The sequence below is a fragment of the Typopeltis vanoorti genome, chromosome 24 (assembly GCF_054136105.1).
Source record: "Typopeltis vanoorti isolate ZY-2024b chromosome 24, IOZ_Tvanoo_1.0, whole genome shotgun sequence".
Classification (NCBI taxonomy): domain Eukaryota; kingdom Metazoa; phylum Arthropoda; class Arachnida; order Uropygi; family Thelyphonidae; genus Typopeltis; species Typopeltis vanoorti.
Genome location: NC_143572.1, coordinates 65,504,556 through 65,530,655, shown reverse-complemented (window position 1 = coordinate 65,530,655; position 26,100 = coordinate 65,504,556). Strand labels below are relative to the sequence as shown.

Here is a 26,100-nt window from a genome sequence, read left to right as displayed (position 1 = left end):
ACTTATGTGATGAGTGCTACCGTGAAGTAAAAAAAAAAAAAAGAAAAAAAGAAAAAAAAATAGACAGATTAATAAAGATAGATAGATATACATAATACGTACTGTATATTTATTAAAAATAATGTAGTCAGAAGTTTTGTTAGCCTTCATAGCTCAGTACGGTATTGATAGGAAAGACCTTCAAGACGATCTAACATAGAACACCCACAATTTACAGACATTGAATAATTTGTGAATATGGATTAACCACTCTATTCCGTCAGTTATGGTTCCGGATAAGTGGTCTACGCTTAAGCGTTCAACAGGATGGAGGAAAGATGATTTGAAAAGAATCTGCTGGAATGCGCAACTCAAGACGCTCATTCTGCACAACTAAATATTTGTGCTCTTAGTAAAAACAATATTGCTAGTTCGTTCTGGAAGTTGATAACGTACAATCATAATATTAATAATAAAATTAAAAAAAAAAAGTATTAGCATAAGTTTTATTAAAAGATAAAAACACCGCACACCCAGTTGAGCTATGTTTTAATTTTGCAACTTTCCTGATAATGACACAAACCAATCATTTTATCTGGGATTTTGAATTGTTACGTATTCTTTACGTATTGGTACATATTGTTAATTAGTCGTATTTATGAAAAGTAAAATTATTATAATTGCCATTCTAAATGATATTCTCGAAGTTGCCCTAGTTGCTGCGAGGATACTTTTTTTTTTTATCCTGGAGTTTTTTCCTGGAGGATAACCTTATATGGTTATCCTGGAGTTTTTCTTCCCGCAAAGCAGGAAAACTGGCCTTCAGAACTCAACACTACAGGACATAGGATATACCGGAGCGTAGGGCTGACCACCTTATCCTGTAAACGGAATGGGGTCCGATGATCAATGAACCCTCGACACCGCAAGGTAAAAGGGGTTAAAAGGAAGATGAGATGAGATGCTCTTCGATAAATTATCTTTCGATAAATTATTTTCGATGAATTTTCTGGATACCACCTTATATGGTTATTGTGGTAGATGATCACTTTATTTCTCTTGCATTGCAACAATCTTTTTCCTGGCAAATTATTGTCTTTTCAATAGATGGCACTTGAAGTCTTGGATTTTTAATCAGCATCACGCTGTTTTCTGAACGTTGGTATGGGCACATTGTAAATAAGAGAAAGGCGCCATTCAAAATTGTAACTTTGGGAAGCCATATTGTGCAATGGAAGTATATGGAAGTTGGCGATCTCTTGGTTTCAATCTTCTAGATTGAAACCAAGTATTCTTGGGCGTTCTCCTTTCTTCAGTTAACATCAACGTTAATTACTCGCATTATTTTCGTAATATCGTCCTGATTTACTTGAATCTGTAAGATAGTCTACTCTCTAACTGAGTTATACTTCAGATATTGTTCATTTAGTAAGCTCTATAATTAAGAATATAAAGGAATGATCACTAATTTTTCTTTTCACGGGTGTTGGATGATGCATGAACAGTCGCGTTTCGTTAAATTCCTTTTGAGACAACTGTTAGGTCATTTTCAAAGTTGTAGCTGGCCAATAGGTCCAAGTATTTTGACGAAGTTTTGTTTAGTTTTGTAGACTGGAAGTTTTGTTCAGTTGTACTGATGTCCATATCAAAAATCCCAACCCGTTGATTATTGTTGTTTCAGTTGAGAGTGCTTAGCAAGTTTTCTTCTTTCATTAAAGAGTCATTATACACAGATGTAGTAATATGTCTGAAAATTGAGACGTCTTTATAACATAATAACGTAATCAATTACGTTAATTTAAATGTCTTTATTTGTAAAAATTTCGGATAAGTTTCATAGCCATTGTCAATACATTTATAGGAGAACACAAAAAAAGAGAATGCAAGTCAATTGAAAGCGCCTGATATCATATGCACTATTGCCAGCAGGAGAATAGCTCCATCTGCATCTATCTATCATCATCATAATAATCTTAGATGGCAACTTCATGTTGAAGGTTCGCAGTTATGGATCTATCCATAATACAACACTGGGGCTAATACTGCACTGGAATCCCAGGAACCAAGTGCAGGGGAAAACGTTTCCTAAATATTTTTGATGGTAGATTCGTGTATGCTCATGAAGCTGGTTTGCCTGTTCTGAGAGACAAAAATTCCGGGTTTCTGGGTGGAAAGACCCCCCCTATCTTCGTACGAGATCGACTAACTCACCTTTAGTCGAAAGAGACCAGATAAAGGTTCCTCATATCATGGAAAGGAATCGAACTCCGTTCTTTTCGACCAAAGGGTCGAAAAGACCTGGATTCGTCTATACCGACTTAGCTAGGGAGGTTTTCTGCATTAATAGATATACAAAATAAATTACAATAAAATAATTACAAATTAAGGAACATATGAATGATGTGTATTAGGCAGTATACCTTCCCAAAATTGAGTAAGTTTCAGGCAATAATTTTTGTTCATGTTTGGGATGTGAATGAGTACTTCGCAACTTTCTTTGTAAACTTTTTCCAGAAGAATATAACGTTTACGTAACACTTTGGTTTTGTTCCACTGAACCTATGTTTTCTAAGTAATGCGTATCTTGCTAAACCGGATTTGTAGAATTCTTTAAGTGAAATATATTCTTGATGTTCTTCAAGATGAATTTGTGAAGAACGACCAGTCTGTCCATAATAACATAAGCTGCAACAGCATGGGATTCTGTAAACTCCAGGATAAAGAAGAGGAGGGTATTTGTCTTCAGGAGAGATAAGGAAGGTATTCAATTGGCGAATTGGACGGAAAGAAACATGTAAGTCCATTTTTCGAAGTATTCTTGTTATTCTTTCTGAATATCCTTTAACATATGGAAGACAAATTGTGATAATTTCTTTTTGAGGCGAGTTAAGGGGACGGCCATCATTATTGATTATGTCATCGATAGTTTTTTCATTATAACCATTAGAGATAAATGTAGTTATGAATATCGTAAACATATGTTATGAGCTCTGTCGACTAAAGATTTGATTACACCATATTTCTGAGAAGGGTGATGATGTGACTTGGAATCAATGTATTTATTACTATGAGTTGGTTTTCTATATACTGAGAACTTCGACTACCATTTGGGTGGCGTCTATGAGAACATCCAAACAGGAAGACAATTGTTATCTTTTACTTGCAGGGTAAAATTGATTCTTTGGTTTATTGAATTAATTATTTAAGAAATTCAGGAATATCGGACAAGTTCCGTCATCCAAGGAATTGATGATGGAACTCCAAGGAGGAGTTTCATCATCAATGTATCTGTAACAAATTGATGGTTTAGGTCAACAACCGTCCAGAACGTTTAGCTACTAGAACAAAGTGTACAAACAGATAGAGGGAACAACTATGGGATCTTCGTTTTCCCACAGCTCTAGTTAATTACTTTATGGAACATTTCGAACGCCATATTCTGGAAACCATTGATTTCGTTCAGATATGTTGATGATATTTTTTCTTCACGGAACTCCTTCTCCTTGTCCGATATTCATGAAATTGTACAAATTAAGAAATTTAAATTAACCTAAATTATTCTATTATTAATTTATCGTGATTAATAGATGTAGTGTATTGTATAATGCTAGTAAAACGACAATTCTCTGATATTCTTACTCTACTTGCAAAACTTTACATTTCATCATCATTATCATCATCTTCTACCTCTTCATCCTTAAGTCTTCGATCTGTTGCGACGACAATATTTATTGCAATCCACTTTTTTACCATTTTCCTGATTGTCAAATTAGTCTTCTAGTATCTGGAATCCATTTGTTATGTCTTTATTTTTTGTATTTCTTTTTGTTATGTCCACATTGTTTTACCATTCTTTTTTCCTGTTTGTTATCCAATCATTTATTTACGTGGCATTTTTTACAATCAATTTTTCTGCAATTTTCCTACCAAATCGGCTAAGACCGATTTTCCTAAAAAAAAATCGGTCTCAGCGTACATTTACATATTGTCTTATTTACACCATTTTGATTTCTTTTTCTTTCTTTCTTTTTTTTTTACATTGATTGCGTTAAAGTACTGCTTTTTATTCTAATTTCATGTTATTCCTTCAGAGTTAATCTCCATTTCTAAGTATTTAAAATTCATCTTATTTTTCTGTTTATTTCTAACTTACACGTGACTGATTATCTACTATTCGCTTTTTTTTCCTTCTACTGATATTTCCTTATTATATTTTTTTGCAAAATCTGTTGGGAATGAAATACTTTTCTTTCTAAATTCTCTTCTATGTCTGTAACCATTACCACGCATAGATGATTACCTTTACTGCATTATTATTAATTTTTATTCCATTTCACTTCTTTTCTTCTAGTTCTTATATTATTTCATCTATTAAAATATTGAACTGTAGTGGAGACTTAATGAAACATTCTATGTAATTCCTTCTTCATTTCAGTATTTTTTTTCGACGGGAATCGAATACCTTGGACACTCTTTCCCCAGGCGAAGCGCAAAGGTTGCGAAGCGCAAAGCCACTAGGCCAACCGCGCGTACCTACAACTATTACTGCTACCATCAATACGCAGCGCCATCTACTACCTATTATGTGTATAAATATTTTTCATGAGCATTACTATCTGTGTTTCCATTTTTCTTTTTACCGTTATATTTAAAATATCTTGTAATTTTATACTATCGAATGCGTTACGTAAATCTATAAATGCATAAAAACTAAAGTATCGTTTTCCATTATTCTTCTCTTTTAGTTGTTTCACATGCATATCTAGAATTTCGTTGTGCATTATTTGATATCAGCGACTGATGTATAATTTCTTGAGTACGTTTTGTACATATTTTCAAACCGGTAATAGAGTAATTCCTCTGTAATTATTTGGATACTTTTATCTTCTTTAACGAACTGCACTGCGATAATCCAAACCAGATGTCGAAGAAAAAATTGATTTTAAAATTTACTTCGCAAATATCTAGCACTGAGCAACTGCTGCAAGCAGTTTCATAAAAAATATTGTAAAAACAATAGAAAATAAACTCGATTACTTGAAAGTACAACGAAATAATCGCTTAAGCGCTTCAAAAATAAACCATGACATGACCAGTATAATATATGAATGATATCGAAAGAAAATTGACTGGATCGAGCTAAGCCTACATTATGACTATGGAAAAAAGAAACTGAAGGTGTTATTCTAGCAGATTAAGAATGGCCGTTAAAAGCTAATTCAATGAAAGCTAAAATGGCGAACATCAATAAAATGTCTTCCATTTTGGCGATACAGGGCCAAAATGGAAGACATCGGATTGTGCGGGATGTCTGACATGTATACAGAAAACAGCAATGGAGCCAGTAGGGATCCCTGCGGCACTCCAGCATATCTTTGCTGGAGTGCCACAGCATATCTTTGCTGCGGCACTCCAGCATATTTTGACTTGTATTGATCTATTCTGAAGATATAAATGGATTAGATGAACCATTTTAGTGAGGTACCGGCAGAGATAAGTTTGTGCAGGAGTCCAAAATGCCAGATTTTGTCAAATGTTTTGGATACGTCTAGGAAAACAGCTCCTGTGCACTGGCGCCAGTTGTAGCTGGTGGTGATGTATTCGACAATTCTGTGGATTTGCTGGATAGTACTACGGTGTTGCCGAAAACCAAACTGTTCTTTAGGGAGAATGTTTAGGTCATTTACTGAGGTTAGGAGTCGTGAGAGGATGACCTTCTCCGCAATCTTACCCAGATTGGAGATGAGACTGATTGGACGATAATTTTGCGGTAGCTGTGGGTCTTTGCCTGGCTTTTGTATAGGAATTACATCAGCCAGTTTCCAGGTGGAAGGAAAATAATGAAATCTTAAAATTGCATTTATTATACTGGTCAGGTGCACTATAGCTTTTCGAGGCAGCAGCTTGATCACCCTGTTTGAGATGCCGTCTGGTCCAGGAGCTTTACTGTTCTTAAGTTTTTTAATAATATCATATAATTCAACAGGTGATGCGGATGCAATATGGTCAGCACTGGTATCTGGGAGATTTAATGCATGCCTGACCTGTCTGTGGATTTTGTACAAGTGATTGAAATCTAAGTTGTTATAAGAAGGTTCGCACTGCTCCTCTAGATTCTTTTGTATGGCTTCTGCCTTATCTGCATCTGTGTGGACTAGGCCCTGGTTTGAGATTATGGGCGGAGGGATCTGATTTTATTTTTGATGTTTCTCAGTAACCCCCAGATAGAGTGATCAATAGGTGAGATAGAGGCTAACTTTTTATCCCAAACTTGGTTTCTATGAGTTTTAAGTGCATCTCTTACTACTCCATTCAATCTATTAAGCACTGTTTTGTCCTCAGATGCGCGGATGTTACGAAATCTCTTCTTAGCTCTGTTCTTCTCTCTGATCAGGTCCATAATATCCTCAGGCAAACGACCAGGCTTGGAAACAAGTTTGTGGAAGGTTGCAACCGTTATAGCGAACTTGATCTGTTGGGTGACGCTAGTCACTGCAGATTCCACATCTTCTCGTGTGCATATGCGAGGGACAGGTCCAATTTGATCCCTAAGTGCTTTAGATAATCTCTCCCACGATATGCCTGAATGAGAGGGAGGAGACAGGCATTCTTGTTCTCCCAATTGCAGTAGAATTGGGTTGTGATCCGACGACAGCTCGTTTAGTGATTCAAGGCTGTACTGTAGTTTAATGTCTTGCAGGATAGCTATATCCAGGATGTCAGCAGTGCTAGACGTACTGAGATGAGTTGGTTCGGTAGGTCCAGCCACAACAGCGTGGTTTGATCCTGTGTAGCTGGAAAGGATGCGACCGTTTTTATTGGTAGATTTACTGTTCCAAGCAGGATGTTTTGCATTGAAGTCTCCAGCAATGACGACCGGTCCTTTTACTCCAAGGATGGCATCCAGATCTGAGGTGAATAATATCTTTAATGGAGGGTTGTAAGCAGAAAAAATTTTAAGGTTTCCACTTGAGTTTGTGAAGACATTAATTCCTGTGATTTCGAGGTTGGTGGTTGTAGGGTTGGTTATTGAATGATGGTTGATATAGTTTTTGATAAGGGTGGCTGTACCTCCACCTCTATACCCAAATCTGTCGTTCCTGTAAATCTGATACCCTCTGATTTTTGGGGTCAGCAGGCCTCAGGTGAGTTTCATTGATTAGAAATATATCTGGGTTGTATCTATTATTAAATTTCTGGATTTCTAACACTTTATTTTTGATACCGTTGGCATTCCAAGCGATAATCCTGAGCGATTTTTTCCTATTCATCAGAGAGTGCAGATAATATGGATTGGGTTTGCTATAAGAATCTTTTTGTAACACTTAGTGATGGATTTGAGTTGCTGAAATCCTGTGCGCATGTTTTCAAGAGAAGAGGTGATAATAGCTGACAGATTTGAATGTGGATTAGTCAGGTTCTGGGTTTGTGTTATCTGTTTGGAGCGGGCCACATCAGCATATGTTCTCGCTTGATGTTGAAGATTCATTTTATTAAGGGGCTCAGTTAATGATGGGCGAGCACCTGTTGTCATGTCCTCACTCTTGCACTCTTGGAGAACTGAGGAGCCTGAGCTTCAGGAACTCTCGCACTTGATGACGAGGTAGATTGATTATTTGGATCGTTCCATCTGTTTTTGGGGTGATGTATACACCCTCGATAATTAGCAGGGCGAAGACCCCCACAATTAGCGCACATAGCCACGGTGGATTTTGGCTTGGCGCAGGTGTTTGTGGGGTAATTCTCGCCATATTTTAGGCATCTGAACTGAGCTTTGCATAACTTCTGGGCATGACCAAATTTTTGGCATCTGTGGCACTGCCCAGAAGATGTTTTCTTTCTCAATGGTTCTGGGGTGATTTTGTGTCCACAGATTGATTTTAGATTGTATATGTCTTTGTAAAGATTATGAATTTCTACTAAGACTAAAGGTATAGGTGTCTTATTTGATCTAAACATTCTAGTGATCTTTATGGGAGGTAGATCCTGTAAGTTGAGGTCAGTAACTATTTCATCCGTGTCAATATCGTCGGAGACTCCTCGTAGGGCCACTTTCAGATTTTTTTCTGAGGCAAGTGAAAATATGTGATATTGAGTTCCTCTTGCGTCCAATTCCTTTGTAAGATTTCTATAATCAGCCACCGTGGAGGACTCAATTTTTATGCCCTCGTCTACATTTTTAGCAGATCTATAACTTATTTGTAAGTTAGCCATGATGGTTATTAGTGTAGTCCATCTCTGCTTTTCCCTTAGGATAATCAGTGGCACCTTTTCATTGGGGGAGGCAGAGGGATCTGAAATGGGAACATCCTCGTCCATACCAACAACATTTGTTGGCTCAGCAGAGAGAGTTTTTCTCTTCTTACGAGCTTGGATCTCTCCTTGATCAGAAGGATTAGAGGTAGAGACAACTAGATTGAGTTTTTCCTCCATTTGAGAAGAGTCTTCATTTTCCTCAATGTCGACTTCGGGTAAAGAATATAAGTTTAAGTAGCCGGGCCAATCCCGTTCAAACTTTTTGAGAAGCTTTTTAATAAAAGTGAGTGCTAGCCTTTTATCGAGTGACTCGATAATGATGTCGGGGTCGATCTTGCTAGTAGGCCATGTCAGCTTGAACTTCTTTTGGAGTTTATCAATATGTAGAAGAGCCGGGTCTTTATCGAGCAAATCAGTGAATACGTCTAGGTCAAGTACGCTTATATCGATTTTTCTGCGTATGAGCGCTAATAGAAATCCCGCAGGTCTAAAGACCTGCCAACAGAAATTTTGTAGAATATCCCGCAGCCGCAAAGGACTGCCAGCAATACTAAGCGTAGACTAAACGAAGCAATAGCAATTAAATTGCATCTAAATCAAAGTCTTACCTTGATATTTCACAAAATGAAGAACGCTTCGAATTCATTCATACGCGCCGAACCTGATCATATTAAACGAACAGAAAGGAACTGGTAACTCAATCGTAAATGATAGAATGAAACCATACGATGATACTTTGGTAAGAAGGCCTCTTTATCAAATGGGTTTCCTCAACCGTTTCTGTAGTTTATGGTGGATAATGTAGACAGTGCGATTTGCTGTGGAACGAGTGTAGTAAAATTCATATTGACAATCTCTAATTACTTGATGGATTACCTATTATTGTGAGAGAAGATGTGATTATGATTAGTGAGAAATGTGACTTCTGATGACTTACTCCGCTATTTCTGAGGACGTTTAAATGAAGGTGGTGGAAATGAGATTTGATGGTTGATTTTATCTTGCTTTTTTGAAATAGGACGGTGAGGTTGGCTTAATAGGGAAAGGCTTTGTGTTGCGTATGAACAACCCATCGTTGCCTAATTGTACAACGTGATTTAATTAGTTATAATTAAATGAATATGAATAGTGTGAATGAATCCAACCGAAAATATTACTGGTGGTCGAATGATATCGGCTTCCCTCAATGAGTCCCTGATTCTATGAAGATCTCTTATAATAATAATAATAATAATAATAATAATAATAATAATAATAATAATAATAATAATAAACGTATGAGAAATATATAAAACCACCGTCATGCAATTTTGTATATTTTTAGAGATTTTTGACATTTGTGATAACCTATTAGTTGTAACTCAGTTATGCGAGGAATTCAGCAAAAGGATTAAATACATGATACAAATCTAGGAAGAACGATAGTAGAGATCCTGTAGGGGTGTATGTTGACAGCAAGTTGCAACACACAAACTTCATTTCCATCGATGACCGATGAACTAAAAATATGACCACAACAACAAAAGGAAAACTATGTAATAAGCATAGCTAAAATCCTTTTAACTTAGTGTTAGAAAATAACCATGAAAATTCCCAGAACACTTCAAGGTTAAAACTAATGTATTCAAAAGAAAAACTACCTCCTAATGGAATATCTTTCTTGTACGAACAATAAAAGTAAAGAATAAACGATGGTAAACATGATAATTAAGAATATAAAAGAATTATGCACGTGAATTCTTCCCGAAGGACAATGACATTACCGCTGTACTTTAAACACAAAGAATAATCACTTGTAACTGAGAGACTAATCGTTTTTGTTATATAGGATAATATATACAGGGTGTTCGGGATAAATTTGACATATTTATAATTAATTATATTTTTCCGTAAGTTACATGTATTAACACACACTTCTCTTCATTTAAAAGTTTGGACCCTTCTTCATTCATATACAAGATGTCAGAAAGGATGGAGAGCTGGAACCCACCTGAATCATGGAAGAGAATAACTTGTATCATGATGATTCGTGCCCGCCATCAAAATAAGGATATTACGACTGCTGCCCAATGCTCCCTGAATACAGTAAAAACAATCAGGCATGAACTAGAGACTTGCAATGGTGACTACGAGGATGTAGCAAGAAGAAAGATCCCTAGCAGACGATCTGATTGCGTTCGTACAGCAGAATTCCTCGCAAATCTGCAGGAACAGGTGTTGAAGAACCCTGGCATTGGAATTCGGGCTTTGTTCGTGGAGTTGCTAACTGTAGTCAAGCCCTGGATAACAAGGGTAGCCAATGGTAGGCCGTATGTATGGCAGCAGGATTCGGCCCCTTGCCACACCTCTGGGAAAAGTCAAAAATGGTTGTCTGAAAATTTCTACGACTTCACCAGTCCAAATGTTTGGCCTCCAAACTCCCCAGACCTTAACCCCATGGATTATTTTGTATGGGGCGCAGTTGAAAAAGACACCAATCGCACTTCCAGTAATACAAAAGCCCAGTTAATGGATAAAATTAAAACAGTTTTTGCGACCCTTCCCAGGGAGACTGTAGCATCAGCTTGTTCGAGGTTCCGAAGAAGAATTGAAGCTGTGATCGATGCTAATGGTGGTTATTTTGAGTAAATCTTGTTGATAGTATTGTAATTAACTCTGCCTGTAATGTTTTTTTGTCAATTCATTAAATTTAATAGATACAAAGAAGATTTTCTTTTTCCTTACGAAACTGTCAAATTTATCCCGAACACCCTGTATTAATAGAATATACTATAGTGGTTGTAATATGGATTTGCAGACATTGCAGTGTAAGCGAGTCACTTCCCATGGACAAATAAGATCATGTATTCGTACCTATATGCATTAAATGAAGATAAGATAAAGAACGTCGTAGTGGGCTTAAAAATGGGGAAAACAGGATTCATAACAAAAATATGCAAACTACGGATTATAATTAAACGCAAGGCTTTTACATGTATTAGTAATAAATCCTTTGAACATGCGAAATTCTTAGAACACTAAAACTTCTGTTCTTTCATTATTTAAAGGTTATTATCGGCTGTCTCAAAGGTTATTTAAGATATAATACGCGTAACTCACTTGACTTACGCGTATTATATTAATTATATGCCTCAGTACACCCTACCTGGCAAAATGGTATTGATTACTGATGACATAGTAATAGTAAAATCGTGTAAACTATCGTATGTTCTGGTCGACCAAGAATGACACAAGTGCCCCCAGAAACTCAATAGAAAACTGATACTCAGTACTTTGATTCAGTCCGGGAAAATAATAATTTCCCAAGTGATTACTTTTTTTTTTCGATTTTTATGCGTAATATATGGCTGTATTTAAAAAACGTATCAAATCTCAAATTATCCGTGTCTCATCGCGAATTCCCCCACCCCCACGAAGCGTAAATAAAAGATTCGTGCTTCTCATATAAACGGCGCCCGTGAGGGATAGCTATTGGTCAATTTGACCTTTATGCTTTCCATATTTAAAATTATATTAACTAATAAATTAAAGTCTTCAAAGTTATCCTACAATTAATTGCATTGGACCAATTACGATGAGCGCTAATGTGCTATACACTTAAAACTTTCATACATCATTAAAAATGCAATCATAAGGTCAAATTGGCGTGACGTTTGTTGCGCGGGGTTGCATAAGCCACACGACAGCACCTTAACCTAAATGGGCACGCAACGCCACTGCAAGATACAGACATTTTATTTTGCAGTGAGTTTATTGCGAATCACTATATTTTTCTAGTGACCAGTAGGGCTGCCGTACGTTAATCACACATTGTACAATTTCTTCACTCTTTTATTCCCAGTTCTTTATTCTTATGTTTAATTTTACTTTAAACTATTAGCGTTATATCATCACTTGTACAGTTACAAATATTGTATAATATTTGGAGTATTACTTGTATTATATTTTGCTATTATTTGTGTTACTATAATACTTGCGTTGCATCACAAACTACATTATATTTTTATCACTTGTACCACTTATGTAGTCTTAATTTCAAATTCTGATTTCGATTTTTTAATGAATTTAATTTCTTGAATTTCAATTTCAGTTTCAGTTTTCGTAATTTAAATATTTACTTTTCTGTTTATTATTAGACTCCTTTAGTTTTAAGGTTTAAATTATCATGTATTTCTTATAGATATCTACTTTGCCACACAGTATATGAAATAACGCTTTATTTCTTATAATAATAATAATAATAATAAACTATTGCAATAAAATATCATTTTGCAAAAAAATATTTACAAAAATTTAGAAAACTAAAAGATTTAGATAGCGTTACATATTTAGTTTACTCTTGGAGTAATTGTTATGTTGGTCAAATGATAATTATTTTCTTTCTAGGGACCCGAATATGTCACCAGATGGATCTAATACGACACAGAAATGGCCTGTGTATACAACAAAAAATAAAGAATATTTAATCCTTGACACTTCAGAAGCGAACTCTATTGGCCGCGGATATCGGGAGAAGAAATGTGCTTTTTGGAGAGAATATTTTCCTTATTTCTTAAAGTGGACAGGTTAGTATTATCCATGAATTGTTTACGAAATAATCGAAATATTGGATCACAGAGTGCTGGCCTTAACAATTTGCAGGTCAGCACTCTGTGAGATTTTTTTTTGTAACATAGAATATATAAAATCAAAGATATTTATTGCATATTTCAATTTTAGATCGATGTTATCTCAATTGCAGACACAATAAGGACAAAATGTAGGTAATAAACCACATAAGAATTCACGAGTTCCCCAACTTATGAAAATTTTAATGTAGAAATGATGTTTTTTTATATTTCCTTCTGGAAAATTTTAAACTTCATAACGGTAATTGAAAAACTGAAGGTAGACAAAGAAAACATGACTTCAATCTTCAGCAAAAAAAATTAAAGAATTCCAGGGATTGACGAAAAAATATCCCATGATACTCACAACTAATGAAGGAGAGATAATCCAAGAAACGTCTAAAAGATAAGTTTGAACCGAATATATTAAGGCACTAATTTCTGATAATAGATAAGACTTAACAAATTCAAGAAATAAAGTCACAGACCCACTTATCATGAAGTGGTAGGGCATGTGGACCTGATGAACTTTCAGCAGAAATTATTAAACTAATCAACGACAGCAATATTGATAAAATTGTAATATTATTCAACAGAATTTATGACACTGGTAAACTACCCTCTGGCGAGATGAGCTCAATCTTCATTGCATTGCCTAAAAAAACCTAATGCAAAAATTGTGATGGTTTTAGATTGATTAGCCTAATGAGTCAAATTCTCAAAATATTCTTAAAATTATTCATAACAGAATATACAAAAAATGTGATGATCTCACTAGTGAAACTGAGTTTTGTTTTAAAAATGGCCAAGGAATAAGAGAAGCACTTTTCTTCTCGCATATCTTAGCACAAAGATGTAGAGAACAACGAACTAACCTTCATATTTGTTTTATTGATTTCGGAAAGGTTTTTGATAAGGTCCAGTATAATAAACTCATAAACATCTTAGAGGAACTAGGCCTAGATGATAAGGATGTTGGAATCATTAAAAACCTCTACTGGGGATGGACTGCATCTGTCCTAACAGACAACATCAGGACAAGCAACATCAAAATTGAAAGAGGACTGAGACAAGGATGTGTGCTATATCCACATCTGTTTAATATATACTCAGAAGTCTTATTTCCCAAGGCCAATTAGTAAATAACTCACGTTATGCAGATGATACTGCTTTAATTACAACAAATATTCAAGATCTTCAACTACTCCTCGAATGTGACAACAAAGAAAGTAAAGAAATGGACCTAAAATTAACACAAAAAAAGCTTACGATAATAAGCAATAACCCTTCCATAACAGCTGACTTAATTCTAAATGGAAATAAAATCGAACAAATGAACAAATTTGTTCATTTGTTCGATTTTAACATTGACGTTCGAGTACGAACGATGAAGTGCTTCTAATGATGAAGTTTACTATATGGACATTTAAGATAAATACAATAAAAAAACAACTGGAAGCCTTTAAGATGTAGATATTTATATGGATGCTGAAGATCTCATCTTCAGCATCCGATGATCTACTGTGAATACTGAGAATAATAAATAAAATCTAGAGTTAATCAATTTTGTGAAAAGAAGAAAAACTGCCTATTTAGGACATCTAATGAGAAACATGAGTATAACATTCGCCGGATAATACTAGAAGGTAAAATCAACGGAAAGAGAAAACCTGAAAGAAGAAAAATATCATGGCTAAACCAATTAAAAAATCTGGATTAAACTGAACACAGAGCTCTTATCAGAGCCCTTAAAGACAGAAGTAACTTTGCAAAGGTGGTGACTGAACTCCATTCGGAAATAGCACTTAAATAAAAATAAAAATTAGATCCTTCGCACCCACAGGATGATAAGAGCATCCTAGTTAAGAATGCTTTATCTACAGAAAAGGAGTAGCTTATAATAATATTGCTGAGAAAAAGAAAATAACATTTAAAACAAAAGGCAAACAAATAAATCCAGGAAAGAGGGCACGTAAATGGGTTGATTGGAAAGTATGAATGAAAATAGGGAAGCTCATTGGATGTTACATGGAGGTCTTACATGAAAGTCAACTATAATTGAACCATTTCAGTGGGTTCATCATCGTTGACTGGCATTTTGTCAGTGTGTTCTACAACAGTATGCAATTAACAGTGTGCACTCGTCCAAAGATTTCTGGTTCTATGAAAATTTATCAAAAACAGTTAATCAAAAGTCCCCAAGTTACAGACAACTTAAGTAGATCATCAACGATACTAGTAATAATTATTTTGACAATACTTTTCCGAACATTATCCCTTAGATGGTGATTTATGTCTGGACAAAAGAAAATTCTACTTATTTTTTTCAAAACCATAATGGTCGGATCGAAATCAAAACAGATATTTTTAATATAGATCACAACAACAAAGTTCCTTTAAATTTTATCCAGCCAAAGCCTTGTTAATGTCATTTAGAAACTTTTTCCCAAAACTTTTCCAATAAAAGTGAGCAAGTTCGAAACTAAAACTGAATTGCGCAGATGACTTCAAGTACATTTCCCAAATCCCGAAATTTATGGACTTCCATTAAATCAAAAGTTATTACAATATATAGTTTCAACTCGTTGTCCCTTTATGGCACTGAAGATATTGAACTGAAAATTGGAAGTTCGGCAAATTTTTAAGTAGTTTAAATACCAGATCTGATTAAAAAATAAGATCTGAGTGGAAAATAAGGAAAACAGTAGTTATTTAGTTCCTGAAGTGGGGAAGAATGGTGCAATTGAGAAACTTCAAAATGAGCAGAAATTTTGGACCAATCAAAAAATATGTTTCATATTTTCATTGCCATCTCTAGATATATCACTTGCAAGTAATGCCTCTGGGACTTTATCTCGGAATAATGTTCCGAGGACAGATCTTGAATGTCACTATAAAGTAAAGCATCTAGAAAAAACATTATTTTCGCAAAACCTTACGATTATCAATACGCTGATGCACTGTAATAGAAATCAGCGGATTCTGCATGTATTGAAATAGCTTTAATTCGTTACTTATTATTATTATTTATTTCATTTTAAAAGGTAACAATGTAAATCTTATTTAACTGTTCAAAAATATTTGAACCCTGATAACATCATAAAATCTCAGCTAATGTGTATAAATATTTGTATTTCCTGTTTTTTTTTTTTTTGAAAAACAGTTTAATAATTGTTAATTTCTTTTACAGAAAGCTGCAAGAAGAAAAATTCTTCAGCTAGCTAATGATTCGGCTAGTCAAATTTTGATTCGATAACGTATTTTCTACCACAACGCAGATGTTTTGTCTTTTACCAGAAAATTCATTTTTTTAAGAATGTACTTTAAAGTAACCTAAAATAAAAATGCATACATATAAATAAAGCTATGAAGTTATAAACTTGGCATGTATTCCGTATTACTTTTGATAAATTCCTGTGAAAATGAAATGTAAAATGTGAAATGAAAAGAACATCTATTTCAATAAAAGTTAGCGGAAAAGAATTAAAAAAAAAAACAGTTAAAACGAAAAGTTCAATGATAAAAATTAATGAAAAAAGATGGAAATAGTGAAAAAAATACGAATAGAAAAAAGAAAATAGTGAAAAAGAAAAAAAATGGCGAAAAAAGAAAACAAATATAAAAAAAAAGAAAAATAGATAATAAAAGAAAAAATAGTGAAAAAAACATTATTGAAAAAGGATTTGGACAATTGGACGTGGTGATGATGATGATGATGATGATAATAATAATAATAATAATAATAATAATATTATTATTATTATTATTATTATTATTATTATTATTATTATTATTATTATTATTATTATTATTATTTCAAAATTCTATTATATTTTTATTGAAGAATTAATCAAACAGTAGTTTGCTGTTTCTTACGGATGATAATTTTGCTGCACACACACAATATATTTCTGAGTTAATAATAAGGACGAATGTAGAGGAGAAAAATTTCGCCTTGAAGCCTATTTCATCAAATTATCTTTATTCCAGAATTACCTTGACATTTACCAAATTACTGGCAGATCATTGAATAACGGTTTTTCCTAGTATTTTAACCCAAGCATTTAGCTGATGGCTTCAAGTGAATTTCGTAATCTAGCAACTAAGTAAAATTCTAGATATTGGTTTTGGACCGATGGGCTTATCATCCATTTTTCCCCTCAGAAGAGAGTAAACTATGAAGCGTTTCTTTTGAAGGGACGAATATCCCTTACTGTTGATTCCTACCAAGATATTCATAACTCTGAATTTGGTTGAAAGATATTGAAATGTTTCCGAGAGATTTCAAGTGTTATTTGGTACCATCGTGATAATATAGAATCCTCCAATTTATGGGACAAATAAATGATCAAATGTAGGATCCATTTATGCGGGATCTATATATATATATATATATTGTACTTTTTTTTTACTTTCTCAGCGGGTGATCTACATCTCCAATACCTTCAGGATGTCAAGTCATCGTCGTAGATGATTCTTTGAGATGGCCGCCGATTTTTGAACCACTTGAAACAGTGCAGCATATTCAGCATGGAAAGTATTGAAAAGAATGGGTTTTCCTCAACACGCTATCAGGTTGATAGCAAACTTGTACATGGAGCAAGAAGTTAAGATAAGAACAGGTGTTGGATTAACTGATTGGCTTCAGGTTGGAAAGGGAGTTAGGCAAGAAGGTTTACTTTCTCCTTTTGTTTAGTATCTATGCTGAGGACATCATGCGTGTAACACTGGATGAGCTGAAGATAGGAATCAAGATAGGTAGTAGATTGATCAGCAATCTGAGGTATGCTGATGACACAGTGACATCACAATATGCTAATGACAAAGAACTAGGACAAATATTTGACAAAGTTAACGAGATCAGTAAGAACAGAAGACTTAAGCTCAATCCTAACAAAACAAAGATTATGGTTTTCAAAGGAAATACATACAGGGAAGCTCCTGAGAAACAAGTGTACCTTAATGGAGAAAGAATTAAGGAAGTCAGTAAGTTCGAGTTCCTGGGATCCATTATTAATATGAAGAATTGCTGTTCAAAAGACTTCAGAAGAAGATTAGGAATGGCTAAAACAACAGTCACAGACTTGTCTATAATCTGGAAGGATAAAATATCTCCACGGGAAAAAAAAGTTGAGGATTTTGAATGCAGTTTTTTTTTCCAACAGCGGCTTATGGATGTGAGACTTGGAACCGAAAAAAATAGATAAGAAAAGGATACCTGCTTTTGAGATGGTGTTACAAGAGGCTGTTGTGGGTATCATATACTGAAAGACGGACAAATGGATGGATGTTAGAAAGCATCAGTTGAACTTTAAGGCTCCTTATGGATTGACAGAGGAAAGTTAAATTACTTTGAATACATTGAAAGGATGGAAGGAGGACTTCCCAGAAGAGTAATGGAAGATAGTTCCTGGAAAAAGAGGAAGATAGTTCCTCGAATAAGGGATAGACCCTCAATGAGATGGATGTATGATTAGTTTGGAGTGACTCATCTTCGCAGAGTTGATGCATCCAGAAAAGCATACAACAGAACCACATGGACTGGTGTGGCAGATCACGGAGCATCTGAGTGACCATACGGCATCTGTGGATATCCAAGGAACAGATGGATGAGAAGCAGGACAGTTGTAGGCGAAAGTAGAATGCTGCCTTAATGTGTTACGGCATTATTGACACAGTTTCAGTAATGCCGTAATTCCTCTTAGCCCAACTCTTCTTATAAAGTAACCGTTATAAGAAGGGTTGGGCAAGAACTATACTGGGTCCAATACCTAAGGACGAACACTATTTCTGAAGATTACAACCACAAATTCAGACGAAGCAGCTCGTGATAATTTCTATCACTGACGATTTCGAGTATAGAGCGGTACACATTCCAATTTTCGAATTGCGCGCAAGGGGTTACGTGGCACGTAACAGGGTCATAGGTTAAAAGGCTGCGCTAAGCGAACTGTGTTTGAAGGAATATGTTTCGTGAAGGAATAAAGTTGCAAACTTAAATATATTATAATTCTCAAAGACATCATCGAAATGATTTCACTTGAGGAAAAAATGAATCGGAAAGCTTGAAGAAGGCCCCAGAATTACTGCTATTGCAGAGAGGTTTGGAATCTCACAGCGTTCTATTCAAGCTCTGGGCAGCGTTTCCAACCAGTGGAATGTGTTCTAGACTTTCGCTAAGAGCCTCTCCCTCGCTCTACCACGGAACATGAAGATTTTGGGGGGATTTTGTTTGGTTATTTTTGGTTATAACAGCAAAACGTAATAGACAAACCACGGCGGATAAGCTTCCAAGTCGGCTCCATTCAAACACAGGTACGCAGACATCTCGACAAATTGTGGCAAGATATCTGCGACAAGCGGGCATGTAGTCTGCTTCTCTTCATCTACAGCTCATCGCAGAGCACAATTTCTTTGGTGTTGTATCTATAAAAATTGGACAAGACACCAATGGGCTAATTTACTCTTTACAAATGAAATATGTTTTTGTCTTTCTTCTGATGTTAGATGATACTTCATCTGGCGTGAAAGTAGTACTGCTTACCGTCCAGATTACGTTCTTGAAAGAGATAGATACAGCGTTGCTGGGATCATAGTGTTGGGAAGTATTATGCTTAGTGGGAAGAGCTACAAGTGCTGGAAAAAAGGGACTATGACTGGTGAAGTGAAAGTGAACGATATTGCAACGAAGTTCTTCAACGTTATGTTCGATTGTTCCGTGGTTCTGTAGGCAAAGAATTCATATTTATGAATGCCAATGCCACACCATATTGTACATGAATAGTGAAAATACTTCAGAGCAAGGCCTTATCCTTGTTGAGTTCCCGTTTAGCTCACAAGACGAGGAATGCAGTACTATCTCTAAAAACATCAGAGAAAGGGACTATGGTAAATATAGCGTCCTCGTGTGGGAGGACAGAATAATTATCAATGGCAGTACCCCTCTTCACGTTTTTAATGGGGATACCTTAACTGTGCAGAGGTACTGAGAACAAATCCTGATATATATATAATTATATATAATTATATATATATATATATATATATATATATATATATATATATATATATATATATATATATATATATATATAATTATTATTATTATTATTATTAAGACAGACACCCAGAGAGTCAGGGACTCATCGAGGAAGGCCACATGCTAAACACACACACCAGCTCTCATACTTATTCTTCAATTCATTCACACTGCTTGCACTCACAACATGCAATGGCAATACATTCCAATAACGAGCCACCCTCCGAGAGAAAAATTTAGCCCTCATCCCCTTCTTAGTCCTTCATCATTCTCATCTTCCAAGGATGCGCTCTTTTCTTTTCCCCACCTTCATAAATTGAAAAATTCCATCAATTGAAATCCTGTATGACACTTTCAGAAGTTCATAAGTCTCAATCATAATATCACCCCTCTTTCTCCTGTTTGCTAGTGTCTGCAGTCTACACATTCTCAATCTGGCTTCAAAATCAGTATTCCACCATCGTGGTGTAATTTTAGCACTCTCCTTTGTACTCTCTCCAATGTATCAGAATCACAACCGAAACCAGTACATCAGACGTGCGCACAAAAGTCCAAGTGAGGTCTTATCAAGGCCTTATATAAAGGTAAAGGTAAAATAACATCCTTATCTTTACACGTGAACGATCGTTTCAGCATTGCTGTTATCTTTTGAGTTGTGTTTGCAATCTTTGCCACATGGTCCTTGAACTTCAACTTCCTATCTACTAACACTCCAAGATCCCTAGACTCATCAGTTTCTTCTAGCATAATCCACCAATATAATAAGACCTTGGATATCTAATGACTATATATATATATATATATATATATATATATATATATATATATACTGTATTAATCACCAATGCTAGAGTATCGCAAGACTTGTACTTTCGCCTACTCTCTTTCACCTGTACATGAATAGCTTCCTCTTTCTGGCAGTCATTCCAAGTTAATTTTACTGTACGGTTTCAAAGATCCTGTTGAACTATCTCCTTCATTCCATCCACTTTGGTTCTTAGTAACAACCTACATCAAGCTGATGTAGTAAGTTTAAAAATGAAATGTTTGTTTAGATTATTCATATAATCTAAACAAACATATAATCACAACAGAGCGGATACCTCAGGCTTGCCACATCACTTCGCAACTTTTAATCACGCGATAGATTGGGAAAACAGCTCAATGCCATATATTGAGGATGATTACAGATCCAGAATATTCAAAAAAAGCAGCAGTAGTCTTACGAACAGGAAACAACTTCAACCGAAATCAAGGAGCAGTATTAAAATATATATGGAAAAATCTGATTAATTCATTAAGTTTAAGAACTACGGTATGCTAAAAACTATGTAACGCGTGTTCACACTAATAATTGAAGCATCTCGCTACATGCGCACATTGTCACGCGAGCTGTAAATTTGGTGTACTAACCGTTGTAAAACGGTTCTGTATTAGTTCGTTTTTTGCATTTATTATTATTTTTTTTGTTCACCTTTTTACTCTTGACAAAGCTAGAGAGTAGGCTAGCGAAACTAGTAGGCGTTCTTGTACATAGTTGTATTAAACAGATGGTCTTACATAAGAAGGAGTTTTGTGTTTATGAGATGTTTGTATTTAAGTACAAACTACAAATAACAGTAAAATAAATTATAGGGAAATCTTGAGCCACCTATGTTACTAAGTCGTCTGATTTACAATCATATCCGAAGTAATACATAAAAGGAACAATTCAAGATAAAGATGGTCAAGCACCATATAATTACAGTGATTATACTGTTCTTTTCAAAACCGTCTGCTTATCTGTGCATTGGGAATGCGAACTATTTTTTTATTGAGATTTTTGTTTGCTGAAAAAACAGAATAAAGTATTCCAGAACAATCACCCTCCCCTCAACACACACAATTTTAATCGCAGTAATAAGCAAAATAAAATTATCAACTGCAGGTTAACCTGCTATGATAATGAACGGATGCTTCCTTATACAGTCAGATTATATTTATTTATTTATTTTTTACCCAAATTCATTAGCGTTCTCCAGGCTGCCACAACCCAACAACCCAACATCTAAATTGGGTTGTTAGAATTACTGCCAGTTCAACTATATCATGTCTGATATTTGCGTTTTTTCTCAAACCCACATTCAGTTGAAAAGTCTTCATAATGGCTTCATTCCAAGAACATCCAAACGTGGCACTTTCCAATAGCAACTTCGTAATTTCCTAAATTCATAACTTTCTATTACAGAAAAATAACAAAACTAATAATAACTTGATTGACTTGTCTGATGAGCAGGAAGAACTTATTAAAAAGCATTATTAATAGATATAATAATAATATTTTATAGATTTAACGCAAGCATTCCATTAAACACTGTTAAATGGTGAAATAACCACATTAGATATAAGAGAAATATGAAAACAAATTTCATAACTAATTGAGAATATACGCACAAAGGCATGTTTTCTTTAAAAAAAGAACAAAAAAAATCAACGTTTCTTATGTCCTTTAAGCGCCCACGACTTTCCAAGTATAGATTTTGAATGAATTACATTACTATAATTGTAGTACCGGTGTAGGCATACAAACTAGCACACGGTGTCTCGCTGCTCCTGTTTTTATAGTTTTAAAGCGGTTCTAACTCCTGTTTTTAATTTGAATGTGTTCTCAAGTAACACTTGTCATGCTGAAGACAGTGATATATAATTCACCGAAATCGGCTAAGAAAAAAACAAATTTTCAAGTGCTGAAAAGTGAACAGAGAGGACGTGATCAACAACGAGCGAAGAACAAACGACGTCGCCATTTTTACAATGATACTACAGTTGCTCAAGGGAAGAAAGGTGAGTCATGAATTGCATCAAATGCCTGAAGGATTTATCGTCTGAAGGAAATCATACAACTTGTAGGAAATGTAGTAGCATTCTACTACATGTGCCGGCCTTTCAGAACCAAGTTGGACGTTTATTTTGCACTTGGTTAGACTATAATAAATTTAGTTTAATCCTTTATCCAAGTGTAAGCAAACAAAGTTTGCACCTGAAAATATCTTCAGGACTGAGGTAAGGTGGTACACCCGTTGGCAACTCGCAGCAAAGGTGGACCAAGCTCTCATCACTCTTTGTCTCAATATCTCCCATAATGCAACGCACATTTCCTTGCGGACATGTATAATGCTATGCATTAAGGTAAGGGCCACTACCCAGACCGGTTTGGACCTTTATTGAGGTCTCTTCAGTGGCAGGCAGACCCAGAAGTGGTGATACTAAGGCAGAAGCAATAGGAGAGGTCATATTCACCTATATGAGTTGCCAACAAGTGTACCACCTTATTATTAAATTACTCTGGATTTAGAGAAAGGTGTTGGAAGTTTATTTTGCACTTGGTTAGACTATAATAAATTTACTTTAATCCTTTATCCAAGTGTAAGCAAACAAAGTTTGCACCTGAAAATATCTTCAGGACTGAGGTAAGGTGGTACACCCGTTGGCAACTCGCAGCAAAGGTGGACCAAGCTCTCATCACTCTTTGTCTCAATATCTCCCATAATGCAACGCACATTTCCTTGCGGACATGTATAATGCTATGCATTAAGGTAAGGGCCACTACCCAGACCGGTTTGGACCTTTATTGAGGTCTCTTCAGTGGCAGGCAGACCCAGAAGTGGTGATACTAAGGCAGAAGCAATAGGAGAGGTCATATTCACCTATATGAGTTGCCAACAAGTGTACCACCTTATTATTAAATTACTCTGGATTTAGAGAAAGGTGTTGGAAGTTTATTTTGCACTTGGTTAGACTATAATAAATTTACTTTAATCCTTTATCCAAGTGTAAGCAAACAAAGTTTGCACCTGAAAATATCTTCAGGACTGAGGTAAGGTGGTACACCCGTTGGCAACTCGCAGCAAAGGTGGACCAAGCTCTCATCACTCTTTGTCTCAATATCTCCCATAATGCAACGCACATTTCCTTGCGGACATGTATAATGCTATGCATTAAGGTAAGGGCCACTACCCAGACCGGTTTGGACCTTTATTGAGGTCTCTTCAGTGGCAGGCAGACCCAGAAGTGGTGATACTAAGGCAGAAGCAATAGGAGAGGTCATATTCACCTATATGAGTTGCCAACAAGTGTACCACCTTATTATTAAATTACTCTGGATTTAGAGAAAGGTGTTGGAAGTTTATTTTGCACTTGGTTAGACTATAATAAATTTACTTTAATCCTTTATCCAAGTGTAAGCAAACAAAGTTTGCACCTGAAAATATCTTCAGGACTGTGTAAGGTGGTACACCCGTTAGCAACTCGCAGCAAAGGTGGACCAACCTCTCATCACTCCTTATCTCAGTATCTCCCATTATTACTTTCAGAAACAACCTGGTAACGTAAATTCAATGCAACACGCGAGGAATGGAAGTGCTTACTGTGCAAGGACGCACCTAAGGCCAGTAAAAGACACCTAAAGCCACTTACGGCGCAGCCTATTATACAGGAGGAAAAATCAGACGACAAACTAACAGAAAAATATACAGGTGAGTCCTATAATTTGAACTCCATAAATATACTAATAGAAAACAGTCTAGAGACTGTAAAACTCAGCTTAGGAGATCTTGTGCAAGAACTCTTTAAGAAACAGAACGAACAAACAACAAAAATATGTAGCGAACATCAGGATTTGGTCAAACGTAATAATTTAGCAGTGACAGAAGTGTTGCAAACGGTAAAAGACATCAAAATCAGCATTAATGCACTAAATGACAGGCAACACAATTTGATGAAAGAGACATCCGGACTCTGTAAAAAACTTGATTCCCTAAAACTACAATACGAACGTTTAAATCAGCAACAATATAAAGAAGATCTTGTCATAAACGGTCTTCCTGAAACTACACCTACAGAAAACCTCGGAGACGTAGTTTAAAAATTAGGCCATGCAATCGACATCCCTCTAGAGCAGGGGTTCCCAACCTTTTTGTTTCCTAGAGCACATTCTAAAATACCGATAGGGCGACGGGCACCATCTATTTTTTCAAGCAAATTTTTTGAATTCTTTTGTTAAATGAATACATACAAAGTTTACATTAGAATCAAATGTTTTATTACTTAAAAGTTTACATTATATAAAAATTTAAATATATATATGTAAGATAGTGCGATCTTTGGCATTGCATTTCATTGGCCAGTGCTTCATAATTAGGAGAATATGATGATATTCCAGTTTAAACTATTAAACTGGAATGAACAACTTCGAATGCGCGTCTACTTTTATATTGTATGCGTTTAATACTCGTCATGTGTCATTAACGCATGCATCATATAGCATGCCATGAATTGTTGCGTGATTATTTCAAACTATACGGCACACGGTTGACAGCGGCGGGCACACACAAATTGGTCGACGGGCGCCATGGTGCCCGCGGGCATAGGGTTGGAAACCCCTGCTCTAGAGCATAACGGCATTCAGACCGTAAATCGAATTCCCATGAAGAGAAAAAAAAAAAAAAAAAAAAGGCTTGCCCCGACCAGAACCAGTCATAGTTCGTCTTACAAGCAAGTCCACAAGAGACAATCTCATAAAAGCCAGCAGACAGAAAAAAACAGTTGACAAGGACTTGGACTCATTACAAGACAATACGCCAATCCAATCTTCCTATGGGAATATTTAGCTATTCAATCGGAAGCTGTTGTACCAGCAAGAAAAGCAAAAACAGAAAAAAATTGCCAATTTTTGTGGATCAGAAATGCCAAGATATTCCTGAGGAAGCCACTAACTTCAAAGCCGATACAAATTAACAGCTCAAAAGACATAGAAAGGCTGCCACGGTGAAAAAAAAAGTATCCTAATTAGTCCAAAATGAAGACCACAATAAACATTAATGTGAACCATCAAGACGGATGCAATAACACCAGAATATATTGGCAATTTCAAGACCTTTCAGATCATTCATTTGACCTCTCAAACATCGGCCTACATCCAACACAGCAATCAAATTAATAAAAGATATCTAACCGGCTTTATCCTCAAATAAGCTTATTAAAAAGCTTCGAGGATGCTGAGACATTACATCTCAACAACATCTGAGAACAACAGAAAGAAAAAAAAAATACATTGAAGTGTTACAGCGCATGAATACACTAAAAGCAAAGAATATTTTTACAATTTTTCCAGATCAATTTCGTTAGTGATGATCACACATCGATCGTACAGATGCCACCGCATACAGTGGCATCTGTACT

General features: G+C 35.5%; 1 pseudogene across 1 annotated transcript in view; it reads left to right on the top strand.

Moving 5' to 3' along the window:
- LOC150093350 (acetylcholinesterase pseudogene) overlaps window positions 1-16,180 on the top strand; it is a 29,463-nt pseudogene extending 13,283 nt beyond the window's left edge. Inside the window, exons 3-4 of the transcript XR_016550420.1 lie at window positions 12,622-12,800; window positions 16,033-16,180. The product of XR_016550420.1 is annotated as an acetylcholinesterase pseudogene (transcript). The remainder of the gene's footprint in view (window positions 1-12,621; window positions 12,801-16,032) is intronic.
- The last annotated feature ends 9,920 nt before the right edge of the window (window positions 16,181-26,100 follow it).